Consider the following 7,539-nt stretch of genomic DNA (forward strand, 5'->3'; position numbering starts at 1 on the left):
CAGACCACCACCACCACAGAGGACACTGGGAAGAGTACATGACTCCTGCAGTGGTTCCTCCAATTGGGAGTGCTGTGCGCCCAACAGTGGAGCCCAACAACTTTGAATTGAAGCCTGCTTTGATACATTTGGTGCAGAAGGATCAGTTTGCTGGAACCAGTGCGGAGGACCCTTACTTGCACATAGAGAACTTCCTATTGTTGAGTGATACTGTTAAGATAAATGGTGTCATAAGAGATGCAATTCTGTTGAGACTATTCACTCATTCACTAACGGATGATGCAAGGAGATGGCTGCAATCATTGCCACAAGGAAGTATAACAACTTGGGATGATTTGCAAACCAAGTTCTTGCAAAGGTTTTTCTCAGCATCCAAGAGGGCCAAGTTGAAGGATGAAATTACAAGCTTTAAGCAGAAAGAGTCAGAATCTATTTATGAGGCTTGGGAGAGATTCAAGACTTTGTTGAGGAAATGTCCACAGCATGTAATTGAGGCATGGCAACAAGCAGCAATCTTCCTGCAAGGAATGACCACTAACACTAGAACCTTGGTGCATGCCACTGCTGGTGGATCATTGACTACTCTCAAGAAGCCTTAGATATCTTTGAGTCATTAGCATATCAAGAATTTGATAATGCTCCAGTGGTCTGACAGAAGGACAGGAATTATCAGGTTGGATGGGTATGATGCTTTGTTGGCAATGGACTGATGCAAGCACGAGACAACATCAGCAACAATTAGATACCCTTATTAAGCAACTCTCTTCACAAAAGGTAGCTTCTGTGGAAACAAAAAGTGTATGTGCTATCTGTGGTAAGGGCCATGTGACAGAGGTGAATGGAGTGTGGTATGATCAGAATAATCAAAGGAACTACAACAATCAGGGAAAGAATGTTTATATGCCACCATGGAAAAACAAGAATCAACACCCGGGATTCAGCTATAGTTCCAACCACCAATTGAATCAACCATTACATTCTCCACCACCACATACGCAGGAGCAGTCAGTTATCTGCTGCATGGGAGAAAGCGTTTGCTCAGTTATCTAAGACAACTCAGGATTATATTCAGGGTTCTACTTTATTCAGGGAAGAGACAACTGCATTCATGCAGGACTCAGAAATTCTTTCAGAAATCAGGGAAGCATCAATCAGAAATTTGGAGACCCAGATTGGTCAACTATCAAGACAGATATCAGAGAGACCACAAGGGAAATTTCCAAGTGATACACTGGTGAATCCTAAGGAGCACTGTAAAGCAATTATGACAAGAAGTGGGTTGGTACTTCAACCAGGGAAGAAGGTGGAAAATAAAAAGAATGAAGAAGAGGTTGTGGTTGAAGATGTAGTCTCTGATGATGAAGGAGAGAAAATGAGAAATGAGAAAAGTGAGAAGGAAGTAGTGGTTAGAGATGTTATAGTTGGAGTTGACAAAGAAGAGGAAGGGAAGGAATATAAGAATGAAGGAGAGGTAGAAGTTGGTAAAAATGCTTCCCCACAAAAGATGATGAAGTGGGAAAAAAGAAGATGGCTGACAAGAAAGAACAGCCATTTAGTTTATCTCCCTATGCTAAAGTTTCTTACCCGCAGAGGTTGAAGAAAGAGATTCAGAAGCAGCACTATGCAAGATTTCTGGATATCTTCAAAAATTTACAAATTAACATACCATTTTCTGAAGCACTGGAAAATATGCCTCACTATGCTGAAGGATCTTCTTACTAAGAAGAGGAAATTAACTGAAATATGTCTCAGAAGAAGCTAGCACAAAAATGATCCAGGAAGCTTCAGTATCTCTATTGCTATAGGAGATGTGGAGGTGCGAAAGGCATTGTGTGATTTGGGAGCCAGTATAAACTTGATGCCGTTGACAGTATGTAGAGCTTTGGGAATTAACACTTTAACTTATTCTGCATCTTGCAGATAGTGAGAGGCCTGAAGGTGTGGTTGAAGATGTCTCGGTCAAGGTAGACAAGTTTATTTTTCCAGTGGATTTTGTGATTCTTGACATGGAGGAAGAGGATACAGAAAGTCCTTTATTGTTAGGAAGACCCTTTTGAGCAACTGCAAGATCTTTGATAGATGTTGAACAAGGAAAGTTGTTGCTAAGGGAAGAAAAGTTACAATCTTGAAACCCAACTGTTGATGTGGAGGATTGTTTTAGATTGGATGTGATACAGGAGGTTGTGGAAGAAGTGAATAAAAGAAGAATTCCAGTTGAGGAACAAAGATCAGAAGAAGAGATAGGTACAGAATACAAGAAGAGCCAGAAGTGGAAGAGCTCTATTCCAAAAGGAGCACCTAAGGTAGAACTTAAGGAATTACCTTCACATTTGAAGTATGTGTTCCTTGGGGATGATCAAACATATCCAACAATCATTAATGCAATGTTGTCTGATGAGGAAGAAGGGAGGTTGATTAAGGTACTCAAGAAGAATAAAATGGCTATTGGATGGCAGTTTTCAGATCTCAAGGGTATTAATCCTTCCTTTTGCAACCACAAAATATTGATGGAAGAAGAGGTCAAACCAGTAAGGCAACCACAGAGGAGACTCAACCCCACTATGAAGGAAGTAGTGAGGAAGGAGGTGGTGAAGTTGCTTGATGCTGGGATGATTTACCCAATTTCAGACAGTGCTTGGGTGAGTCCTGTGCAGACCGTGCCCAAGAAAGGGGGGATGACTGTGGTGAAAAATGTTGATTCCCACCAGGACAATCACTGGTTGGAGCTACCCGGAGGCTGAATAAGGCAACCAGGAAGGATCATTTTCCACTTCCTTTCTTGGATCAGATGCTAGAGAGGTTGGCAGGACATGCTTTCTATTGCTTCTTGGACGGTTATTCAGGGTATAATCAGATAGCTGTGGCACCAGAGGATCAGGAGAAGACTGAATACCCGGAGGAGAGATATGATAGAAGAATGCATTGAAATTTTTATGGATAATTTTTCTGTATTTGGTTCTGATTTTGATGTATGTCTAGGGAATTTAGATTCTGTTTTGAAAAGATGTCAAGACTGTAATTTGGTTTTGAACTGGGAGAAGTGCCATTTATGGTGACAGAAGGTATAGTTCTTGAATTGAGGTGGACAGGGCAAAAAAATAGACCTGTAAATGTTAAGGGTGTGAGGAGTTTCTTGGAGGATTTTATAGGCGGTTCATAAAAGATTTTTCAAAAATTGGCCCTTATGCAAGTTAATTAATGTGTGATGCCAGTGACTATGCCGTAGGAGTGGTATTGGGCCAAAGAGTGAATAAATTGTTGCATGTCATTTACTATGCCAGTAAGATCTTAAATGATGCACAAAAGAATTATGCTACTACAGAAAAAGAATTACTGGCTATTGTGTATGCATTTGACAAATTCAGGCCATATCTGTTAGGATCAAAAGTTATTGTTTACACTGACCATGCAGCTTTAAAGTATTTGTTGAGCAAGCAGGATGCTAAACCCAGATTGCTCCGCTGGTTGTTACTGTTGCAAGAGTTTGAGGTAGAAATCAAGGACAAAAAGGGAGTTGAAAATTTGGTGGCTGATCACTTATCCAGGATTACAGAAAAAGAGCTTCAAGAAGGGCCGGAAGTAGTAGAGGTATATTTGGGATGAGCCATATCTTTTCTATAGATGTTCAGATAGTGTGATCCGACGGTGTATTCCAGAGGAAGAACAGAAGGATGTGTTGTGGCATTGTCATGGTTCTGCATATGGTGGACATTTTGCAGGTGAGAGAACTGCAGCAAAAGTTTTGATGAGTGGCTTCTACTGGCCCACTTTGTACAAGGATGCAAAGAAGTTTGTGGAGGCATGTGACAACTGTCAGAGAACTGGGAATATTTCTAGGCGACATGAAATGCCGTTGAACAATATCCAGGAAGTGGAGATCTTTGATGTTTGGGGTATGGATTTATGGGACCTTTCCCTTCTTCCTACTCTAACAAGTATATATTGGTGGCAGTTGATTATGTTTCCAAATGGGTTGAGGCTATAGCTACACCAACCAATGATTCCAGGGTGGTGATTGCTTTTCTGAGAAAGAATATATTTTCAAGATTTGGAGTCCCTAGAGCTATCATTAGTGATGGGGGCACTCATTTTGATAATAGGATGGTGGAGTATGCCTTGGCTAAGTATGGAGTGAGGCACAAAATAAGCACTCCATATCACCCACAGACTTGTGGTCAGGTTGAGATTTCCAACAGGGAATTGAAGAGAATATTGGAGAAGACTGTTGGGAATGCTAGGACCCAGTGGTCCAAGAAACTTGATGACACCTTATGGGCATACAGGACCGCTTTCAAAACTCCTATTGGGATGTCTCCATTTCAGTTGCTGTTTGGAAAAGCATGCCATTTGCCAGTTGGATTGGAGCACAAGGCTTTGTGGGCTGTGAGATATCTGAATTTGATTCCAAAGCAGCGGGACAGAAAAGATTATTACAACTGGATGAATTGGATGAGTTTCGTTTGTCTGCTTATGAAAGTGCCAGTTTGTATAAGGAAAAGACAAAGCTATGGCATGATAGGAAGATCACACCTAGAGACTTCAAGGTGGGGGATCAAGTACTTCTGTTCAATTCCAGGTTGAAGCTGTTCCCAGGGAAGTTAAAGTCTAGATGGTCTGGACCGTTTGTGGTAAAGGATATGAAACCATATGGGGCTGTAGAAATCAGTTCTTTGGATTCGGACAGAAGTTTTACAGTCAATGGTCAACGATTGAAGTTATATGTTGGAAGTGCTGTGGATAGGCAACTACTGACAGTTGCTCTATTAGAGGTAAAATAGATCATAACCGTCAGGCTCGTGACGTTAAACAAGCGCTGAGTGGGAGGCAACCCACTGTACTAGGTATGTAATTCCATGTTCATACCATATCCATAAGAGGAAGAAGAAAAGGGAAATTTTTTTTTGAAAAATCAAAGAGAAATTTTTTGCTATGTGCTGGGCGCTAAAACGTCAACCATGACCGTTTTAGCGTCCCCAGAGTTCCATCATTATGAAACTCTCTGGTTGTGCGCGCTAAGACGTTCATTATGAGCGTTTTAGCGTTCACTGACAACACCAATCCATGCACTCTGGCCAACAGCGCTAAAACGCTAAGTCTTACCGTTTTAGCGCTGTGCTGCACAAAGTGTGTATTTTTCTCTGGACAAGGACGCTAAAACGCTGGTAAGCCAACGTTTTAGCGCCCTGTCACTAATTCGATATAACAGAGTTCCTCTTCTCTTTTCCTCTTCCATTCTTATACTTTGCCTCTGTTTTCCATAACGCACCCCTTATCTCCCATTTGTATCATCCATCTTCGTAGCTTCTTCCATATCTTCTCATCAACATCAAGGTATGTAACTCATCTCAATTCCTTTCATCTCACTTATCATATCTGAAGCATGCAATTATTGGGCATTTTCTAGGGCATTCACATGTTGATTGCCTGTATCTTCGAAGGATTGCATGTTGATTTAGTTTTATTGGTATTATTCTCCTGAACTTTTGCTTTTGACTGGTATTTTGGGAATGAGACAACAAATCCAGTGAGTGTTGGTTCTCAGTTGTCTTCAAACAACAACCCAGCGTACACACACACAAGGTGTTCGTGGAAATGCCTGACCCAAAAATTGGCCTAGCGCTAAAACGCTCAGTGTGACCGTTTTAGCGCCCGTCCAGTTTTTACACACATTAAGGTCTAGCGCTAAAACGCTCAGTGCGACCGTTTTAGCGCCCGTCCAGTTTTTACACACGTTTAAGGCCAGGACGCTAAAACGCTCAGTACGACCGTTTTAGCGCCCAGGCCCTGTTTCATACAAAATTGAGGGTCTACATTATGGCATTGTGGGGTTGTAATTCATACATGTTTTGATCAAAATTCCCCACTACAAGAGTTCTAAATCTAGGATTGTGGAATTGGATTCATGATATATAATTGTTTGACATTTGGACTGATTTTCTCTTGTTGTGTAGGTACAATGTCTTCTCCTTCTCAACCAGCTCCTGCTACAAAAGGGAAAAAGAGATTTAAGAAGCGAGCACGAGTGAATCAAGGAGGAGATACTGAAGCTGAGTTTACCCCACAGTTTGATGCTCACTTTTGGAAAAGTGAGGAACATGAGAAAAGGTATACTGACAAGACTTCCAAGAGGCCATTTGTTAGAGAAAGAAAATTTGTTCTAGAACAGGATGAATATCCCCAGTTTCAGTCTCAGCTGAAGACCAGGGATTGGGCAACTTTTGGAAGAATACTGGGTGATAGCAGTCCTAACATAGCAAGGGAATTCTTTGCTAATGCATTTAATGGAGATCAAGGAGGCCAGAGGACTTTCACTAGCTGGGTGAGGGGAAAGAAAGTGAAGTATGATGCTCACACTATCCAAAAGCTGCTGAAGATAAGGTTCTGTGACTATATCCACAATGCCAGTTGTGAGTTCAGGAGAAACTGGCAGAATATTGAAATTCCACCAAGGAGGAGTGACCCAAACTTTGACACCTGGACCAAGATGGGGGCAGCTGAGCCTATTTTGCAGACTATAGCCAAACCTGGTGAAACTTGGGAGTTAACCAAGGATAAGGTTGCTCCTAAGTTGATTTGGTTGAGGCATTTAAATGGTGAGGCTAGAGTCTGGTTTCACTTTGTAATCTCAAATGTCATGCCCTCTTCCAACCAGGCAGAGGTTATCCTGAAGAGAGCTGTCCTGATTCACACTATCATGACAAGGGCGAAGGTGGAACTTCCTATTCTCCTTCAGGACAGCATTTATGATATGGCTCACTCTGACAGTGACTCTGCTGCTTTGGGTCACTGTTCCTTGATTCAGTTGCTTTGTCAGAAAGCTGGTGTAGATGTTACTGATAATGGGGCACCAACTAAATTGCACCCTACAATTGATGCCGCCATGATTACAAAGCAATTGAAGATAGGAGGAGGGGAGGTCACAGGATTGACTCCTGGTAGGAAATCTACAACTCAGAGTGATGATGAATTTGAAGAAAGGCTAAGGACAGGGGAGCAATGGATGGTGAACACTGACTTCCGAATGAGACATTTGCGCAGGCGTCTCCGGTTTATGCAGTCCAGCCAGCACTCATTTCAGATATACATGGTGACGATGTTGAAATCTATATGTGAGGCTCAGGGCTTAGATGTTATTGATTATCAGCCTGCTGTATACCCTCATTCTGATGAGGAGGAAGCCTTTGAGGCAATGGCCCGGACTCACTATGCTGATCATGTGGATGGAGCTGCGCCTACTGATGGTGCTACATCTTCTCATGCTGCACCCACTCCAGAGAGACAGCCTGGTGTTGATGCTACTACCACAGAGACCACTGCTGCTGCTGCTGCTGCTGATGCTGGTGCTATGGATGAGGACAGGGGTGTTGATCCTGAGTACAACCCCTTGCCTACTGTTGATCCAGGATCATATTTGGTGTTTAGTGATGATGACGAGTCTACTGATTAGACTTCTCATTTTGTTTTTATACATTTTCTGTTTTATGGTTTTATTTTGGATATTTTTAGTTGATTGTGGTATTATTTTCATTTTGTATATTT

General features: G+C 41.9%; 1 non-coding gene across 1 annotated transcript; it reads right to left on the reverse strand.

Moving 5' to 3' along the window:
- Positions 1-383: 383 nt before the first annotated feature.
- LOC133291467 (small nucleolar RNA R71) lies at positions 384-490 on the reverse strand. The gene has a single exon (XR_009748803.1). It is a non-coding gene; the product is annotated as a small nucleolar RNA R71 (small nucleolar RNA).
- Between the last annotated feature and the right edge of the window lie 7,049 nt (positions 491-7,539).

The sequence above is a fragment of the Gastrolobium bilobum genome, unplaced genomic scaffold, assembly GCF_033153095.1.
Source record: "Gastrolobium bilobum isolate Gb01-03AN ecotype WA unplaced genomic scaffold, APGP_CSIRO_Gbil_v1 utg42110, whole genome shotgun sequence".
NCBI lineage: Eukaryota > Viridiplantae > Streptophyta > Magnoliopsida > Fabales > Fabaceae > Gastrolobium > Gastrolobium bilobum.